The following is a 19296-nucleotide window of genomic DNA, read 5'->3' on the forward strand; positions in this document are numbered from 1 at the left end:
ATTAGGCTTGTACACATGCCTGAAAAATTTTGTATTGTTGCAGCAGCTTCTGTAGCAGCGGCCAGAAAAATTGCAGCACCATAACAAGTGCAGCAGCAGAGGCCAGAAAAATTAGGCATGTACACCAGGCTGGAAATTTTGGTATTGTCGCAGCCACAGCTGTAGCAGCAGCCATAAAAATTGCAGCACCATAACAAGTGCAGCAGCAGAGGCCAGAAAAATTAGGCATGTACACCTGGCTGGAAAATTTGGTATTGTTGCAGCTGTAGCAGCGGCCAGAAAAATTTCTGTTTGTTTCGCCAGGCAGAAAGTGCCCTAAAACATTTTTTGACCAAGGCGACTCCTCCTCAGTGACAATACCTCCTGCTGCACTGAAGGTCCTTTCTGACAGGACACTTGAAGCGGGACAGGCCAGAAGTTTGAGCGCAAATTGGGATAGCTCAGGCCACAGGTCAAGCCGGCACACCCAGTAGTCAAGGGGTTCATCGCTCCTCAGAGTGTCGATATCTGCGGTTAAGGCCATGTAGTCTGCTACCTGTCGGTCAAGTCGTTCTCTGATGTTGGACCCCGAAGGGCTGTGGCGATGTGTAGGACTTAAAAAGCTCTGCATGTCCTCCATCAACAGCATGTCTGTACAGCATCCTGTCCTTGCCGGCGTGTTCGTGGGAGGAGGAGGAGGATTACTTTCACCTCTTCCCCTGTTAGATCCCTGTTGTGCTGTGACATGACCCTTATACGCTGTGTACAGCATACTTCTTAATTTATTTTGGACCTGCTGAATCCTTTCCGCCTTGCTGTAATGCGGTAACATGTCAGGCACTTTATGTTTATACCGGGGGTCTAGTAGCGTGGACACCCAGTACAGGTCGTTCTCCTTCATCCTTTTTATACGAGGGTCCTTCAACAGGCACGACAGCATGAAAGAACCCATTTGCACAAAGACGGATGCCGAGCTACTCATGTCCCGTTCCTCGTCCTCAGTGATGTCAGGGAAGGTATAATCTTCTTCCCCCCAGCCACGTACAACACCACGGGAACCAGATAGGTGACAAGGAGCACCCTGAGATGCCTGCTGTGGTTGGTCTTCCTCCTCCTCTTCAAAGCCACATTACTCCTCTGACTCCTCTTCCTCACAATCCTCTTTCAGCGTTGCCGCAAGTCCAGTAAGCGATGCTGATAAGGCTGTTTCTGGTGGTGATGGTGTCCACAACTCTTCCTCTTCCTGCTCATCTACTGCCTGATCCAGCACTCTTCGCAGGGCACGCTCCAGGAAGAAAAAAACGGTATGATGTCGCTGATGGTGCCTTCGGTGCGACTGACCAGGTTTGTCACCTCCTCAAAAGGACGCAAGAGCCTACAGGCATTTCGCATGAGCCTCCAGTAACATGGCAAAAAAATTCCCAGCTCCACAGATGATGTCCTAGCACCCCGGTCATACAAATATTCGTTGACGGCTTTTTCTTGTTGGAGCAGGCAGTCGAATATTAGGAGTGTTGAATTCCAACGTGTCGGGCTGTCGCAAATCAAGCGCCTCATTGGCATGTTGTTTCGCCGCTGGATATCTGACAAGTGCTCGATGGCCGTGTAGGAATGCCTGAAATGGTCACACACCTTCCTGGACTGCTTCAGGACATCCTGTAAGCCTGGGTACTTGAGCACACAGCGTTGTACAATCAGATTACACACATGTGCCATGCACGGCACATGTGTCAACTTGCCCAACTTCAATGCCGCCAACAAATTTGTTCGGTTGACACAAATCCCCTTGCCGATCTCCAGTTGGTGCGAAGTCAGCCACTGGTCCAGGGCCGACAGGAGCGCTGGTGCGCTGGTGCGGTGTGACTCTCCGCTTTGAGGCAAGTCAACCCCAAGATGGCGTGACACTGCCGTATCCGGGATGTGGAATAGCACATTGGGAGCTGGGGGGGGGTGTGCCGGTGATGTGGAGCAAGACGCAGCAGTGGAAGAGGACTCGGCCGAGGATGTTATGGAAGAGGATGGAGTAGGAGGAGTAGAGGAGGTGGCAGCAGGCCTGCCTGCAAGTCGTGGCGGTGTCACCAACTCCTCTGCAGAGCCACGCATTCCATGCTTGGCAGCCGTCACCAGGTTTACCCAATGCGCAGTGTAGGTGATATACCTGTCCTGACCATGCTTTGCAGACCAGGTATCAGTGGTCAGATGGACCCTTGCCCCTACACTGTGTGCCAGACATGCCATAATTTCCTTTTGCACAATGGAGTAAAGGTTGGGGATTGCCTTTTGTACAAAAAAATTTTGGCCGGGTACCTTCCACTGCGGTGTCCCAATGGCTACAAATTTTTTAAAGGCCTCAGACTCCACCAGCTTGTATGGTAAAAGCTGGCTGGCTAGCAGTTCCGACAAGCCAGCTGTCAGACTGGGTGACTTTAAGACACCTGACTGTGGGCAGATGAGCAGGAACTGCTCAAGGCGAGAGACGGAGAGGCGGATGGTTGAGAGGGGGCAAGGAGGGCAGCAGTGGATGACATGGCTGAAGATGCTGGACCAGGAGGAGGATGGCGGCTTTGACTTTGTGTGTTGCTTGTACTGACGTGTTGATCCCATAGGCGTTTGTGACGTGACATCATGTGCCTTCGCAAAGCAGTTGTGCCTAGGTGGGTGTTGGACTTCCCACGACTCAGTTTCTTCTGGCACAGGTTGCAAATGGCCTCGCTGTTGTCAGAGGCAGACACACAAAAAAATGCCACACTGCTGAGCTCTGCGATGACGGCATTCTGGTGGTGGCAACAGCATGCGTTGATTGGCATCCCGTCTGGCTGACCCCGGGTGCCGATGCATGCTGTCTGACTGTGCCACTAGCTCCTTGCGACAACATCCCCCTGCTTCCAACTCGTCTCCTCCTCCTCTCTGTCTCCCCATCTGAATTTTCCCCCTCTTCTTCTCTTCTAGCGGGCACCCACGTGGCATCCACGGACACATCGTCATCATCAACACCTTCACCGCTATCTGATACCTCAAGAAAGGAAGCAGCAGCGGGTACAACATCATCATCACACCGTACGTCCATGTGTGTAATGCTGCCTGACTGAGACATATCCCTGTTAACTACATCCTCTGGCAATAATGGTTGCGCATCACTCATGTCTTCAAACTGATGTGTAAATAACTCCTCTGACAGATCAAGTAAAGCTGCTGTGGTGCTAGTGTTGGTGGTGGCGGCAGGCGGGCAAGTGGTAGCATGAGAGGTGCCCGAAGCTAATCTAGAGGAGGAGGACGGTGCGTCAAGGTTCCGAGCGGAAGCTGTAGTAGATTGGGTGTCTTGTGATAGCCAGGCAACTAAGTCCTCAGAACTCTGGGGGTTCAGGGTATGTGGCCTCTGAACACTGGCCATTCTAGGGCCAAAGGGAATCCCAGCACCACGACGGCCCCTGGGGGGTGGCCTTCCTCTGCCTGTAATTTTTTTGGTTAAATTTGCACAAGTTTCACACCAAATGTGATTTGCACTAGGATGACACAATTTGCCCTGCAGGCAAAAAAACTGGAAACTGTGACGTGAACTGACAGTGACGACTGATTTTATTTAACAGCCAAAAAAGGTTTGTTTGTTTTTTTTTAATTTGCACAACTGTCACACCTAATGTGATTTGCACTAGTGTGACACAATTTGCCCTGCAGGCAAAAAAAAACTGGCAACTGTGACGTGAACTGACAGTGACGACTGATTTTATTTAACAGCCAAAAAATATATTTTTTTTAAATTTGCACAACTGTCACACCTGATGTGATTTGCACTAGTGTGACAATGAGCAAAAAAGATTGCCAGCGGAGTTCCTCTTTTAAGCAGTGGTCCCCAACCAGGGTGCCTCCAGCTGTTGCAAAACACACGGACTGATATATTTCAGCCCTTTGAATACTGTAGCAGTTGGTTGCTTTAAAGAAAAAAAGTTTGCCAGAGGAGTTCCCCTTTTATGCAGTGGTCCCCAACCAGGGTGCCTCCAGCTGTTGCAAGACTCACGGACTGATATCTTTCAGCCCTTTGAATACTGTAGTAGATAGTTGCTTGAAGGAACTTAAGTTTGATTCTGGAGTACCCCTTTTAACCAGCGGTTCCCTCCCAACCAGGACTGATATCTTTCAGCCCTAAAAAGGGCTTTTTTGGGTGCTGTCTTTAAAGCAGATGTTACACTAGTGCTTTAGGAGTAAACTGAACCCTGAATACACCACCTAGCAGCAACCTAGCTATCGCTTTCCCTATACAGCAGGAGCAGCTTTTCTAACCCTCCACTTCCTAAGCCTGCAGCATGCTGAATGAGGCTAAAATGGCGTCCGTGCAAGAGGTAGGAGGGTCTGGAAGGAAGGGACTGTTGCTGATTGGCTGTAATGTGTCTGCTGACTCTGACTCACAGGGTCAAAGTTTACTGCAATGTTAAAGTATAGGGGGCGGCTCGAACTTCACATATGTTCGCCCAGCGATGCGAATGCGAACATGCTAAATTCGCCGGGAACTGTTTGCCGGCGAACAATTTGCAGAATCTCTACTGGCGTACTGCGTCTCCCTGCTGATACTGTCGCTGGGTTACCTGTTATTCATATGGCCAGTCCATGCCTCTTTCTCCTTCTACTGTCATTGCTACAATCTTTGCCAGTAAGATGTGTCTGTGAGCCTGAGGTCCAATTGTGTTCTACTAAAGTGTTCTTTGAACAAAGAAGGACGGTCCAGCCCAAGGTTGCAGGTAAAAGCAGTGTTTTCTTTATTGGGTAGTATTCAGACAGAACATCAGCCGACGCGTTTCGGACCTACACCCGGTCCTTAGTCATGGCATGTACAAACATTAAAACATATTCCTTTTATATAAAACCTAAATGGTCATGTGATCTTTGGATCTAAATGGTCATGTGAGACTTGGAAAACATGGTATGGATGAATGATTTCTCTAAAACATGGTTTAGATTCATTGGTTACAAACTGCTATTGCAAAAAATTCAGAACATCTCAAATTAACAGGTAGGGAACTAAACCAGAGAAGTATAAGGATATATGACCTGCATATAATGTTCAATATTTAGATATGCATCAGAACAGATTATAATAATTAGAGGTTGGCCGCAAGCAAGAGGTATATATATACAAAAAGTAAAAGATGAATATACTTATATTTTAAGGTGACCTTAGCAGGACAAAATCAAGTCCTGTCTAAGGTTCATCCCTAAAGGCTGACGTGTATCTAGCTGGAACATCCAGAAGGACTCCCGGTTCAGGAGTGCCCTCCGGTGGTCTCCCCCTCTCGTATGTCTGAAGACCTTTTCTATATCTGTAATTTGCAATGAACTAACATTACCACCGTGAATGTCCCTGAAGTGCTTTGACAGGGAGGACACATTAAATCCTATACCTTTCGCGTCCGAAATGTGTCTCCTAATCCGGCACTTCAGGGCATTCACGGTGCACCCCACATATTGAATGCAGCACTGTTCACACGTCGCTAGATATACAACGTGTGAGGTGTTACAATTAATGTATGTTCTAATATTATACATTCTATTGGTACTGCATGATGAAAAGGTGTTAGCGACCCGCATATATTTGCATGTGATACATTGTTTATGGCCACACTTCCAATTACCTGGGAAGTTCAACCATGTTGGTTTGCTTTTATTTTTGTTGGGGTCCACAAACAGACTCGGAGATAAACGAGAGCCCAAAGAGGGTCCCCGCTTAGCTACGGCCTGGAAGGAACATGTCTCAAACTTCCTTAAAACTGAATCTTGTTCCAAGATAGGTAGGTATTTTTTCATGATGTTTTTAATCGCATAAAACTGCTTGCTATAAGATGTAATAAACCTAGGTAATGGTTCTCTGGTGTCCCTCTGATTGCTTACAGGATATCTATTTTTCTTGGGTTTGATTAGCTCTTCTCTGTTTAACAACTTGGCTTTTTGTCGGGCCTCTCGCAGGACTGAGTCATTATATCCCCTTTCTAATAGTCTAACATGTAGTTTATCTGATTCCTCCTCAAAGGTGTTTAGATTGGTGCAATTTCGTCGCAAGCGTACCCACTCACCATGTGGTATGTTATGTACCACATGGTGAGGGTGGCACGGAGTTGCCTGCAATATAGTGTTGCCAGCGACATCTTTGCGAAATGGAAGAATTTCCACTTTGTTTCCACTGCCTCTCAACACCACATCAAGAATAGGGAAATCATCCCTTGAGATAGATGCCGTAAATTTAAGGTTCAAATGGTTCATGTTAATATAATGAACGAAACTATTGAACCTGTCGGCATCTCCCCTCCATATTAACAACAAGTCGTCGATGTATCGACCTATCCACTTGATGTCAGTATGAAAGGGGTTGCTGGGAGAAAAAAACATACACCTCCTCCCAATGTATCATGTAAATGTTAGCATACGAAGGGGAGTACTTGGCTCCCATCGGGGCTCCACGGATCTGAAGGTAAAACTGTTCGTCAAACATAAAAAAATTATTATAGAGAAGAAATTCTGTTGACATTAAAATAAAACGCTTCCGATCCGTCGGATAATTACTGTATAAATCCAAGTGTCGGGCCAATGCCCTCATACCTTCACGATTAGGGATGGAGGGATACAGCGAGACGACATCACATGTGGCCCAGCTGTACCCCTCCTACCACTCCATCTGGTGCATTATCTCAAGGACATGTTTGGTGTCCCTTAAATAGGTGGGCGTAATCCCAACCAGGGGTTGTAGATGGCTGTCCACCCAGTCTCCCAGTCTCTCTCCCAAGGCTCCGATACCTGCCACTATCGGACGCATAGGGGGGGGGGGGGGTGAAACCCTTATGTACCTTGGGGAGAGAGTGGAAGACTGGGGTGACTGGTTCGCTCACATATATGTAGTCCCTGGTTCTTTTGTTCAGTACCCCCATTCCAACACCTGTGTCAAGCAATTAATTCAATTCGCGCAGACATGAAGTCGTGGGGTCTCCACTGAGTTTCTTATAGGTACTTTCATCAGTCAAGATATTTTCATTTAAAGTCCTATATAACCCGGCATTGAGCAGCACAACGGAACCCCCCTTATCTGCATTTCTGATAATTAAATCGGAGTTGTCCCGGAGCGCTGCCAATGCCTTTTTTTCAGACTGGGAGAGATTAGAGCGAGAGTCAGTACCTTTTATCTTGTGGTTCAGTTGGACTAAATCCTTTTCCACCAATTCCTGGTATCGGTCCAAGGCACCCGGTCTGGATGCCACTGGATAGAAACCAGGATTGGACACCCTAAAATTACTCTGACCAACCTCACAAACAGTCTGAGACTCCATATTTAGTGCATGCAAAATAATTGTATTACATTGATCACGAAAATCAGTACAGATACCATGTTCACCAGGTGTGACCATAGGGGTCACAAGACTTCGATCCTGTAAGAAAGGTACAGATACATTCTCATTGTTTTCACATAGGGAAAAATGTCTCTTTAATGTAACCTTGCGGGCCCAACGATTAACATCCAATATTGTGGAAAAGAGTCTAAAGTCACATGTCGGGACATAGTTCAAACCACGGCTCAATAATGCAATTTGTGTGCTTGTAATAATGTAACTGGAAAGATTGATAACAGAGTTGCTTACTTGCGAGGTGTTTGGGATCGAAGCGGATACCTTGTGCTTTCGTCCTCCCCTTCTAGTATGTCCTTTGGGGACCTCGGATTTTTTATATTCGCTATCAGTTGGCCTGCAGCTTCCTCCGCATCAGATGTGGCGTCTCGTGAGGTATCAATATCCGAGAAGCTCACACGTCTTGGTCGCTTTGCATTCTTGCGTTTTCGGTTGCGCTTTTTGTTATTTTTGCCACTGTTGCGATTCTCGGTGTTGGTACGTAAAATTGAGCGTGGGGTTGATGGTTCAGATGGGCTTCTTGTATTAGTCCATGAAAGAACCGAGTCCTCTCTATAATCTGTTAGGTCTCGGGTAAATTTTTCCTTTTTAGTATCCATTATTGCATTTTCCATGGTTTTAATTTTTTCAGTGATTTTTAAGTCCATCTTTTTATATCCCTCCGCCTCACGATACGGTTCCAAATTCTCCTGCAGTTTTTTTTATTTCTTCTTGGAGATTGTTGAGTTCCAACTCCTCTTCCTCCACGATATATCCTATAATCTTTTTGGAGCAGCCTAAAAGAGCTGAGTCCCATTTATTTTGGAAGGTGGAAGAAAAAACTCTCGTGGGTCTTTTCTTTAGACGTAATCCACGGGGAACCATATCTTTATCCAGATAAGTGGACAATGCCTTAAAGTCCCACCATGTTTTCATCCCCTGGATTTTCACACTCTCAAGGCTTCTCATCAGGTTGATGAAGTCCTGCGAAGCAGACACAGAGGTGCTAGGTAGTTCAGTTCCAAAAACCGCACTAGCTTTTGCTGCTCGGTCTAAATCCTCTTCGGGCAGGGAACTGGTTGCACCCCTGTCTGTCTTCGCTTGATCTGTCTCCATTGCTGGATAGAAATTCCCAAATTATATAACTGCTATGGCGGTCAAAGGAGAAAGTCCAACGCTGGGTAGGTATCTCAGAGTAGACTAACCGACAGCTCACCTCCGCCACCTGCACCTGTGCACGGGCCTGGTCAGCAGCGTCCCTGACCACGTGTAAGCAGCAAACAAAGAAGGACGGTCCAGCCCAAGGTTGCAGGTAAAAGCAGTGTTTTCTTTATTGGGTAGTATTCAGACAGAACATCAGCCGACGCGTTTCGGACCTATAATGTACAATCCCTGTAAATAATCACAACCTTTCATTGGCAGGACAGTCAGCCATCGCAGATCTCTGAAGACCCACCATGAGACTCGTTGAATTGGTAGAAAAAAATGTGTTGGAGCAAAGGTGGGTAGGTATGTGGCAGGGGACAACCCTAGCACTATAATCTCATCGGTCACAAGAAATTCCCATAGAGCGAAATTCCCATCTAATTGTTTTGTCTCATGGGTATACTATGTGGCATTCGTCCTTGTAGAAGTATCCAGTAAAAATGTTGAGGTCCCAGCGATTCTACAAGAATAGATTTGCCCAGATGCCATATTATTACAACTGATGAGTATTGCTAGAAATTGGTCACCGAGCCATATATATGGTTTCCTATTACACCACGGATAACTACAAACAATGGCCCAGATTTATCAAACTGTGTGAGAGAAAAAATAGAGTGATTTTCCAACAACAACCAATCACAGCTCACCTAACAAGCTGAGGTAAAGTGAAAGCTGAGCTGTGATTGGTTGCTGTGGGAAAATCACTCTATTTTTTCTCTCACACAGTTTGTTAAATCTGGGCCAATATGTTCTGGAATGGTTAAGTCTACTACCTAGATTCTGTGTTATCATACATTTACAGTACTGTATATGTTATAGATATATATGAGATAGATAGACAGATATGAGATAGATAGATAGATAGATAGATAGAAGTTGTAGGAAAACAGCACATCCAAAAAAATTATATTAAATGTATTATGGTGCTCGCAGGTCCAGACCCGGGTCAGGGATCCATTTTAGATAAAAAGAGAATATCCACAGCACACATCCAATGGGTGAAAAATCAAAAGTGGTTTATTCCATCAAACAGAGTGTCCAGAACAACGTTTCAACCAGCTCTCCTGGTCTTTTTCAAGCTCAGTATATCTAGTGTCTCACACATCTTATATAGGGGCATTCATCAAATGCCATCAATAACAATAATCATACAATTAGTGCAAAAGTATACAAAATTACTCATATAGAAAATAACAACGTGCATACATTGTGTATATAAATATTAAATATAGGAAAAACGTGCAAAAATTACATGGATATTATTCATGATCACAACCAATAGTGCTACATTACTTAATTGGACATTATTATATAAATCATAACGCCCAGGTGATGGTTAAAAACAATTAAAAACAAAATATACAGTGTCTATGGGAGCGCTCACTCACCGGTGTTCATGATTAGGTGTTCCTGGCTTGTAAACATTACAAATGCGCATGTCTGTCGCACTATCTAACAAATTCGTCTCATCGGCGTCACGTCACATCCGGCCGGGGCCACCAATGCCGGAAGTGCATCAGCCATCATCATGGCAACAAACCAACTGCATATTGCGCTTGCGTGCAGTGTAATATACTAATGTAATATGTAATATGTCTGATGTATCTGAATTGTCTTCCCCTGCCAATGATGTCTCTGGATCTCTCCCTCTTCCCTCCAGCAGAACCATGAAGTTACAGGAGTTCGGGTTAAAAAACGTGAGTGATTTCTCACCAAACATTGAAACTCATGCAATTGATACTTACCTTGATTGTGTGAAACGTGATTTCTTTAAGTTAAGGTCTAATTGTAATAAATTAAGACATCCGAATATGACTAGGGGAGAAATGGATTCCCTGACTGAGCTTGTCCGTGACCGCGACCGCATCGTAAAACCGGCAGACAAGGGCGGTGCGGTCGTGGTCATGGACAGGTCTCAGTACGTTAGGGAAGCGGAGAGACAGCTACAGGACCTGACAGTATATGAATGTTTATCTAGAGATCCGAAAAATGAGATTGAGAAAAAAATTAATATGGTTATAGACAGGTGCCTTAGTACAGGGCTCATTGATGAGGAGTTGGCCAAATACCTGGTAGTGTTGTTTCCTGTGACACCTCAACTATATTTATTGCCTAAAGTACATAAAGATCTTACTAATCCCCCGGGTCGCCCCATAGTATCGGGGTGCAATTCTATCACTTCAAAGATCTCGATGTTTCTGGATAAACTACTGAGACCCTTTGCAGTTGGGGCTAAATCGTACATTAGAGACACCTCTGATTTTCTACAGAAAATTGAATGTCTGGAGATACCCGATAATTGTATCATAGCATCTTTTGATGTAGTGAGCCTCTACACCTCCATCCAGCATGATGGGGGTGTGGAGGCAGTGACTAGGAGTTTGATTGATGCCTGCTTTCCTGGTGAGAAAATTGACTTTGTCATCTCATTGTTAAAATTGGTATTATATAATAATTATTTTTCGTTTGACGGTAAACTGTATTTACAGCGGAAGGGAACCGCTATGGGGAGCAATGTTGCCCCCACATACGCCAATATTTACATGAGGAATTTTGAGGAACAGTTCGTCTATGTATCTCCCCACTCCAGATATTTACTGGAGTGGTGGAGGTACATAGATGATATCTTTATTATTTGGACTGGTAATTTAACAGATTTGTTATCTTTTCAGGGTTATTTAAACAGCAGACTATCGGACATCAGTTTTACCCTGACACATTCATCTCAATCGGTCAGCTTCCTAGACGTTTTGGTGACAGTAGAAAATGGACATTTAACAACTGACTTATTTACCAAGGACACAGACAGGAATACCATACTCAGGTATGATAGTTGCCACCCAAGGGCTATGGTCAACTCCTTGCCTTACAGCCAAATGCTGCGGGCAAGGAGGATTACTGACACCCCTGATAAATTGAACAAAGCACTTGACCGGATGACCTTTAATTTCAGACAAAGAGGATATCCACATGAACTTTTAGAGAGACAGAGACGGAGAGTGACAATTGGCAGAGACGGACAAGGACCTATAAGGACACAAAGCAGACGGATAGCATTTGTAAGTACATATAATGACCTGTCACCAATGATAGCAAAAGTTTTGCGCAAGCATTGGCATTTACTAAGTGGATATGAGAATGTCCCTGAATTTGTTCTTCCTCCTTTGATGTCATATAGGAGGACAACAAATCTCAGAGACAAACTCGTGGTGGCTGATATTTCAAAAAAGACTGGGGGAACACAAAAATACATCTCGGTGGACAGAAAGGGTTGCTTTCCGTGTAGAGTGTGTGTCAACTGTAAATATCTAGTGAAAGGTGAAAAATTCCAACACCCTATTACACACCTTGAGTATCCTATCAGGTACTATCTTAATTGTAATTCCTCATATGTAATTTATGTACTTTGGTGCCCATGTGGTCTTATCTATGTAGGTGAGACCACATGGGACATAAAAACTCGGATAAACCAACATCGGTACACTATTCGAAAAAAGAAAATGGATCTCCCGGTACCAAAACATTTTTTGGACTCGGGACATAGTGAAAGTGAACTGAAATTCATGATTGTGGATCATATCCCACCACTAAAGAGAGGGGGGGATAGACAGGCATTATTGAAGCGCCGTGAACTGAAATGGATTTTTGAACTGGATTGTTTGAAACCAAAGGGTCTAAATGTGGATTTTAAAATATCTTCTAGGATTGTGGGGAAATAGGTACCTTAGGATGTAGCCCATGTCCTCGTACATCAGTTTGAGTATACTCAGTATGATCTATAAATATGAATGTGTTAATATTCTGATTAACAATTTTTTTCTTGTTCCTTTTACAGTGTACTAATGTGGAGACTTCCTCGCTCACCGGATAGTACAGTAGAAGATATGTATTTATGATGTAATATTGTTCATTAATAAAATTGTTGATAATTACATCATCGAGGTGTTGTCACATTCATGAGGATGAGCCTCAATCTGGGTGGTGCACATCTGTGTCATGGCAACTAGAATGTTTTTTTGTTTTATTTATTATTTTTTACATTTGGTCCATGCACAATTCTGCTCATATGCCTAGGGGTTAATTCTTTGAACTTGTAGTGACCGTGAGGGTCATTGGGTTGAGGTAGTGTTAACCTGACCTCTCCGGATATCCACTTGATTGATGGTGACCGTTGAGATGCCGGGTTTATGTCTGGGCATCCGACACTTCATTGTGCCGGGTACCGAGCCAATATACTTACCTTACCTTCTCATGCTGCTTCTATACCCTGATTATGGCTAACAGCGGAGTAAGGGCAGATTTGCCAGTCTCTAATATGCCCGCCGTGCGCTCATGAACACACGGTATTCATATATGGAACCTTTTCCCTTAAGTTAAATGGCTGCCGCGCATATGCAGGCGATGTGCGCGTGCGCCGGATTAGTATATTACACTGCACGCAAGCGCAATATGCAGTTGGTTTGTTGCCATGACGATGGATGATGCACTTCCGGCATTGGTGGCCCCGGCCGGATGTGACGTGACGCCGATGAGACGAATTTGTTAGATAGTGCGACAGACATGCGCATTTGTAATGTTTACAAGCCAGGAACACCTAATCATGAACACCGGTGAGTGAGCGCTCCCATAGACACTGTATATTTTGTTTTTAATTGTTTTTAACCATCACCTGGGCGTTATGATTTATATAATAATGTCCAATTAAGTAATGTAGCACTATTGGTTGTGATCATGAATAATATCCATGTAATTTTTGCACGTTTTTCCTATATTTAATATTTATATACACAATGTATGCACGTTGTTATTTTCTATATGAGTAATTTTGTATAATTTTGCACTAATTGTATGATTATTGTTATTGATGGCATTTGATGAATGCCCCTATATAAGATGTGTGAGACACTAGATATACTGAGCTTGAAAAAGACCAGGAGAGCTGGTTGAAACGTTGTTCTGGACACTCTGTTTGATGGAATAAACCACTTTTGATTTTTCACCCATTGGATGTGTGCTGTGGATATTCTCTTTTTAGATAGATAGATAGATATGAGATAGATAGATAGATAGATATGAGATAGATAGATATGAGATAGATAGATATGAGATAGATAGATATGAGATAGATAGATAGATAGATATGAGATAGATAGATATGAGATAGATAGATAAGAGATAGATACAGCTAGAATATAGCAAAATGTTTTGTCTGTTACAAATGAATAATAAAGCACTGCCATGAACCTTTGGTACTACTGTATACTGTGTTCCCCTTACTCTTTTTCCTCTCCTGCACATAATCTTCATGTTTGCATAGCCTTCACTGTACCTCCACAGCTCGCTCTCTAAGAAAAGCTTTGCGGGAAATCAGACGCGTTTCGTTTTCTGCCATTCTCAATAAACATCTTTGCACAATGTCAGGATAAATGTTCTATACAAAGTAAAGGAATGAACCCAAAGGCCAGAGATTACTGTATCAAGTGGCTGAAAATTGGTGAATGGGATCACGTGCCGCTCTTTCCTTTGCTTTATTCAAGAGGTCTGGTCATTGAGTCATATGATCCGCTCTATATGTAACTGTATATACTGTGTAAAATATGCAAATGACAAAATCCCTTTTATGTAATAGTCTTTCTGGTCGGCATCTTAAAGGATTAGAGTCATACAGGGGCACCTGGGCCCACCAGAGGAGATTATTCCGAGGGTCCATCCTCCATCTATACACAACATGCGCACATACACTTTTAAGTAAGTACATCTTATAGGGAAAATATAATGACTGTAGGTGACTGTCTCCATGAATGTTAGTGACTGCATGTCTATCCCTGCATGTCCCTATAAGCCGGTCCCTGACCTTCCAATGAGAATTAGTGACTGTACACTGGTCCTTGCTTTCCCTGTGACTGCCCTGACTGCCCATACAGCAGGATCTCAGCACTGCCAACCTTATAGACCAGTGATTGGGACACCAGGCAGCACCGGAGGAGGTAAATAAGCAACTGGGCACCAACTACTTAGTCAGGGTTAGACCAACTCACTAAAATACCAGAGGTCCTTTTGGTTGGTCCAGGCTCTGACACAACAATGAACTCCAAAGGCCCGGCAGAAGACAACCCCGTTTGGAGTTGACTTTGGAACAATCTCTCACCAGTAGGCTTTATTTCACACAGGATGATTTATAAATAACATATTACCTCCCATTAATGTTTTGTCTTGTGCGTACAGGGATAACAACCAAGAATGTGATGCAATTTAGGGTTGAAGTCACATATTTTGTATAGATGGGGGGAGGAACTGTCATGTGCTTCTGGGGGACCCAACACTACTTCACATTCAGTGCAATGAAAAGTTTGTGGAGATGAGGTGGGGAATAGGCCACTGGGCACCAAGTATTAAACTCAAGGGGTACTCCACTGGCCAGCATTCAGAAGTGAATGTTCCCAACGCTGATTTCGCGCTGCAGCGGTCGACCACGCCCCCACGTGACATCACGACCACGCCCCCTCAATGCAAGTCTATTGGAGGGGCCGTCACGCCCCCTCCCATGGACTTGCATTGAGGTGGCATGGCCGTGATGTCACGTGGGGGCGCGGCCGACCCCCCGCATCACGAAAACAGCGTTGGGAACATTCACTTTTGAACGTTGGCCAGTGGAGTACTCCTTTAACCTCTTCATCAGATCCTACATCCGTAGGAATTTATCCATTAATCCTTTCACCTCCATAGATAATCAGCTATGCGTGTTTAACCTCTTCACCAACATTGACCACCAAAGATCCCATCACATCATAGGCTTCAAAAGTCTGGAGCAATGTGGATTGGAAACCTGTCCATTCCCACAGATTTATCTTGATTTTAACCCCATTTTACCCTTTGCATTGCAAGTGGGGGAAAATACAGCCAGGTTTGCAGCTAAATTCCACATACATCCCAACGCTGATTCCGCACTGCAGGATCGGCCTGCAGGGGTCGGCCACGCCCCCACGTGACACCCCGGCCGTGCCCCCTCACTGCAAGTCTATGGGAGGGGGCGTGACATCCATCACGCCCCCTCCCATAGACTTGCATTGAGGGGGTGAGGTCTTGATGTCACGTGGAGGGGCTTGGCCGACCCCCGTAGCACGAAAACAGCATTGTGAACATTCACTTTCGAACGCTGGCCAGTGGAGTACCCCTTTAACCCCTTCATCAGATCCTACATCCATAGGAATTTATCCATGAATCCTTTCACCTCCATAGATAATCAGCTATGTGTTTTTAACCTCTTCACCAACATTGACCACCAAAGATCCCGTCACATCATAGGCATTCCAAAAGTCTGGAGCAATGTGGATTGGTAACCTGCCCATTCCCACAGATTTACCTTGATTTTAACCCCTAGAAGATATCTTCTAGAAGATAATTTGAAGACAATGTGGACTGATCCCTATGGATATTATACACTAGAACAATTGCGGGTTCGAGAAATAAAATAAAATTCCATTTGGTCTTTACCGGGAGAGAAACCCAAGAACTTGTTTTTCCTATATCCCAAACCTAAACAGAAAAGTTCATTTCCTACAGATCTACAAGGGGTTGCGATGATGACAACATTGGACATCTGTTTAATTTCATTATAACTGCGAGGACTTCAGAGCCTCAGACACTTTCCTCCATCAATACTGCAGCCATGAGCCGGAGCCAAACCGCAGCAGCCAAAGAATTAATTATTACTAATGCTCAGATAGGAGAAGTCCTGCGGTTTACTGTGCGGTCGACTTTATTGTTAACCTCTGCACCGCTAATTTAGCACCAGCATTAATGTGATTTATTAAAGCCTGAAACACATCTATAAAGCGGAGATAGTAACAAGTGTCCCGCCAACACAACCATCTCGGAGATACGGCTTACTATAATGTTAATCAATCTGCAAAAGCCGACATTTGAGGTTAGGGATGAAACGGCCATTCTTTTTACAATTCAAATCGCTTGTAAACTTTCTTTCAGAAAAGGAATAAAATTGAAGAATATGGAACAAATTCATTGAAGCCTATCAACAGTCTCTACTCTGCCTTAAAGGGGTACTCCGGCGGAGAACTATTTTTTTTTTGTTTTTTAATCAACTGGTGCCAGAAAGTTAAACTGATTTGTAAATTACTGTAAATTACTTATCAGCTGCTGTATGCTCCAGAGGAAGTTCTTTTCTTTTTGAATTTATTTTCTGTCTGACCACAGTGCTCTCTGCTGACACCTCTGTCCATGTCAGGAACTTTCCCGAGTAGGAACAATTCCCCATAGCAAACCACTCCTGCTCTGGACAGTTCCTGAAGCATACAGCAGCTGATAAGTACTGGAAGGGTTAAGGTTTTTAAATAGAAGTAATTTACAAATCTGTTTAACTTTCTGGCACCAGTTGATTTAAAAAAAAAAAAATAGTTTGCCTATAAAAATGATACCATAGTTGCCGAGACATAATAACATAATCCTGAGACATTTAAAGGGGTTATCCAGGGAAAAACTTTTTATATATATAAAAACTCCATAAAGTTAAACAGATTTGTAAATTACTTCTATTAAAAAATCTTAATCCTTTCAGTACTTAGGAGCAGCTGAAGTTGAGTTGTTCTTTTCTGTCTAAGTGCTCTCCGATGACACCTGTCTCAGGAACTGTCCAGAGTAGAAGCAAATCCCCATAGCAAACCTCTTCTACTCTGTGCAGTTCCCGAGACAGACAGAGGTGTCAGCAGAGAGCACTGTTGTCAGACACAAAAGAACAACTCAACTTCAGCAGCTGATACTTATTGAAAGAACTAAGATATTTTAATAGATGTAATTTACAAATCTGTTTAACTTTCTGGAGCCAGTTTTTTCCTGGAATACCCCTTTAACACTCTCCCCTGGGACCCCACAGGACAATTCACAAATCTTCTGGGAAACTCCTACAGGAATGTCCAAAATCCACCCATCTACGATCAGCCCCGACTGCTTTGTGGCTGTTTCCCGGGATGTGATGGCTTATCGGTTGGATTGATGGCAGTCTTCTTGCAACATTATTCATACTAATTCAGACTAATACCATCCCGACCACGAGAACGGAAGATCGTGACGTCACGACTCCATCCCCGTGTGACATCACACCTGCCCCCTCAATGCAAGTCTATGGGAGGGGGCGTGACAGCTGTCACGTCCCCTCCCATAGACTTGCATTAAAGGGAACCAATCATCAGATTTGACCCTATATAACGCTTGGCAAAGCGTTATATAGGGTAAAATCTTTATTTTCACCATTCCCGGGGGATGCTCCTGCCCCCAGGGATGGTGAAGATATGAAGTTATAAACTAGTCACCGCCGCCGCCGTAAGTAGTCACCTGGGCGGGGAGCTCTTCTCCCCTACTCCCGTTCTTCGGCTGGGAGCGACGCCCCCTCTGCTTGCTTGATGGGCCGCGTCATCACTCTGCTCCGTCTGTTCAGTGTGCGGAACAATGACGCGGCCCATCAATCAAGCGGAGGGGGCGTCGCTGCCGGCCGAAGAACGGGAGTAGGGGAGAAGAGCTCCCCGCCCAGGTGACTACTTATGGCGGCGGCGGTGACTAGTTTATAACTTCATATCTTCACCATCCCTGGGGGCAGGAGCGTCCCCCGGGGATGGTGAGGACAACAATTTTACCCTATATAACGCTTTGCCAAGCATTATATAGGGTAAAATCTGATGATTGGTTCCCTTTAAGTGGGCAGGATGGGGATAAGATGTCTAGGGGTGGAGTACCCCTTTAAGTGATTGAGATAAACAAAGTTCTTTCAGAGACCTTTCAAATCCTTTTACCTTCCACTGTGCGTGGAATCCCCGAATATTTACATTACTGTTGACAACCACCATAATCCAGTGTTGCGGGCCACCGGGTATCAGAGTTCACCACCATCTTGCAATAAAGCAAAATTAGACCTGATTCCAGCCTTGGTGATGACTTCATTGATTCCCCTAGTTTGACCAGTCCTCCTATAGACTGGGGGGAACTTTTCTGCATGCCCTGACTATCGCTTGGGGATGATGATGAAAAGGCATAGGGGGAGATTTATTAAAACCGGTCCAGAGGAAAAGTTGCCCAGTTGCCCATAGCAACCAATCAGATCGCTTCTTTCATTTTTCAGAGGCCTTGTTTAAAATGAAAGAAGCAAGCTGATTGGTTGCTATGGGCAACTGGGCAAATTTTCCTCTGCACAAGTTTTGATAAATCTACCCCATAGTCCTCACATAGGGGAAGATTTATCAAAACCTGTGCAGAGGAAAAGTTGACCAGTTGCCCATAGCAACCAATCAGATCGCTTCTAAAAAATAAAAGAAGCAATCTGATTGGTTGCTATGGGCAACTGGAAACTTTTCCTCTGCACAGGTTTTCATATATCCCCACCATAGTGAGTAAATATACCAAAAGAATAGAGTTAGGTGAAACAACATGTTTTTGTTTGCCTATTGTCTGTATTTTTCGTCATATAAGACGCTCCGGTATATAAGACGCACCTAATTTTATAGGATAAAAATCTAGAAAATAAAGATTCTGAACAAAATACAATGTAAAGTATAGGACAGTGATCTTCAACCTGCGGACCTTCAGATGTTGCAAAACTACAACTCCCAGCATGCCCGGACAGCCGTTGGCTGTCCGAGCATTCTGGGAATTGTAGTTTTGCAACATTTGGAGGTCTGCAGGTTGAAGACCACTGGTATAGGAGGTAATACTCACGTGTCCCCGCCCCTCCGGACCCGTCACC

This window comes from Hyla sarda, chromosome 3 (genome assembly GCF_029499605.1).
Source record: "Hyla sarda isolate aHylSar1 chromosome 3, aHylSar1.hap1, whole genome shotgun sequence".
In the NCBI taxonomy this organism is placed as follows: Eukaryota; Metazoa; Chordata; class Amphibia; order Anura; family Hylidae; genus Hyla; species Hyla sarda.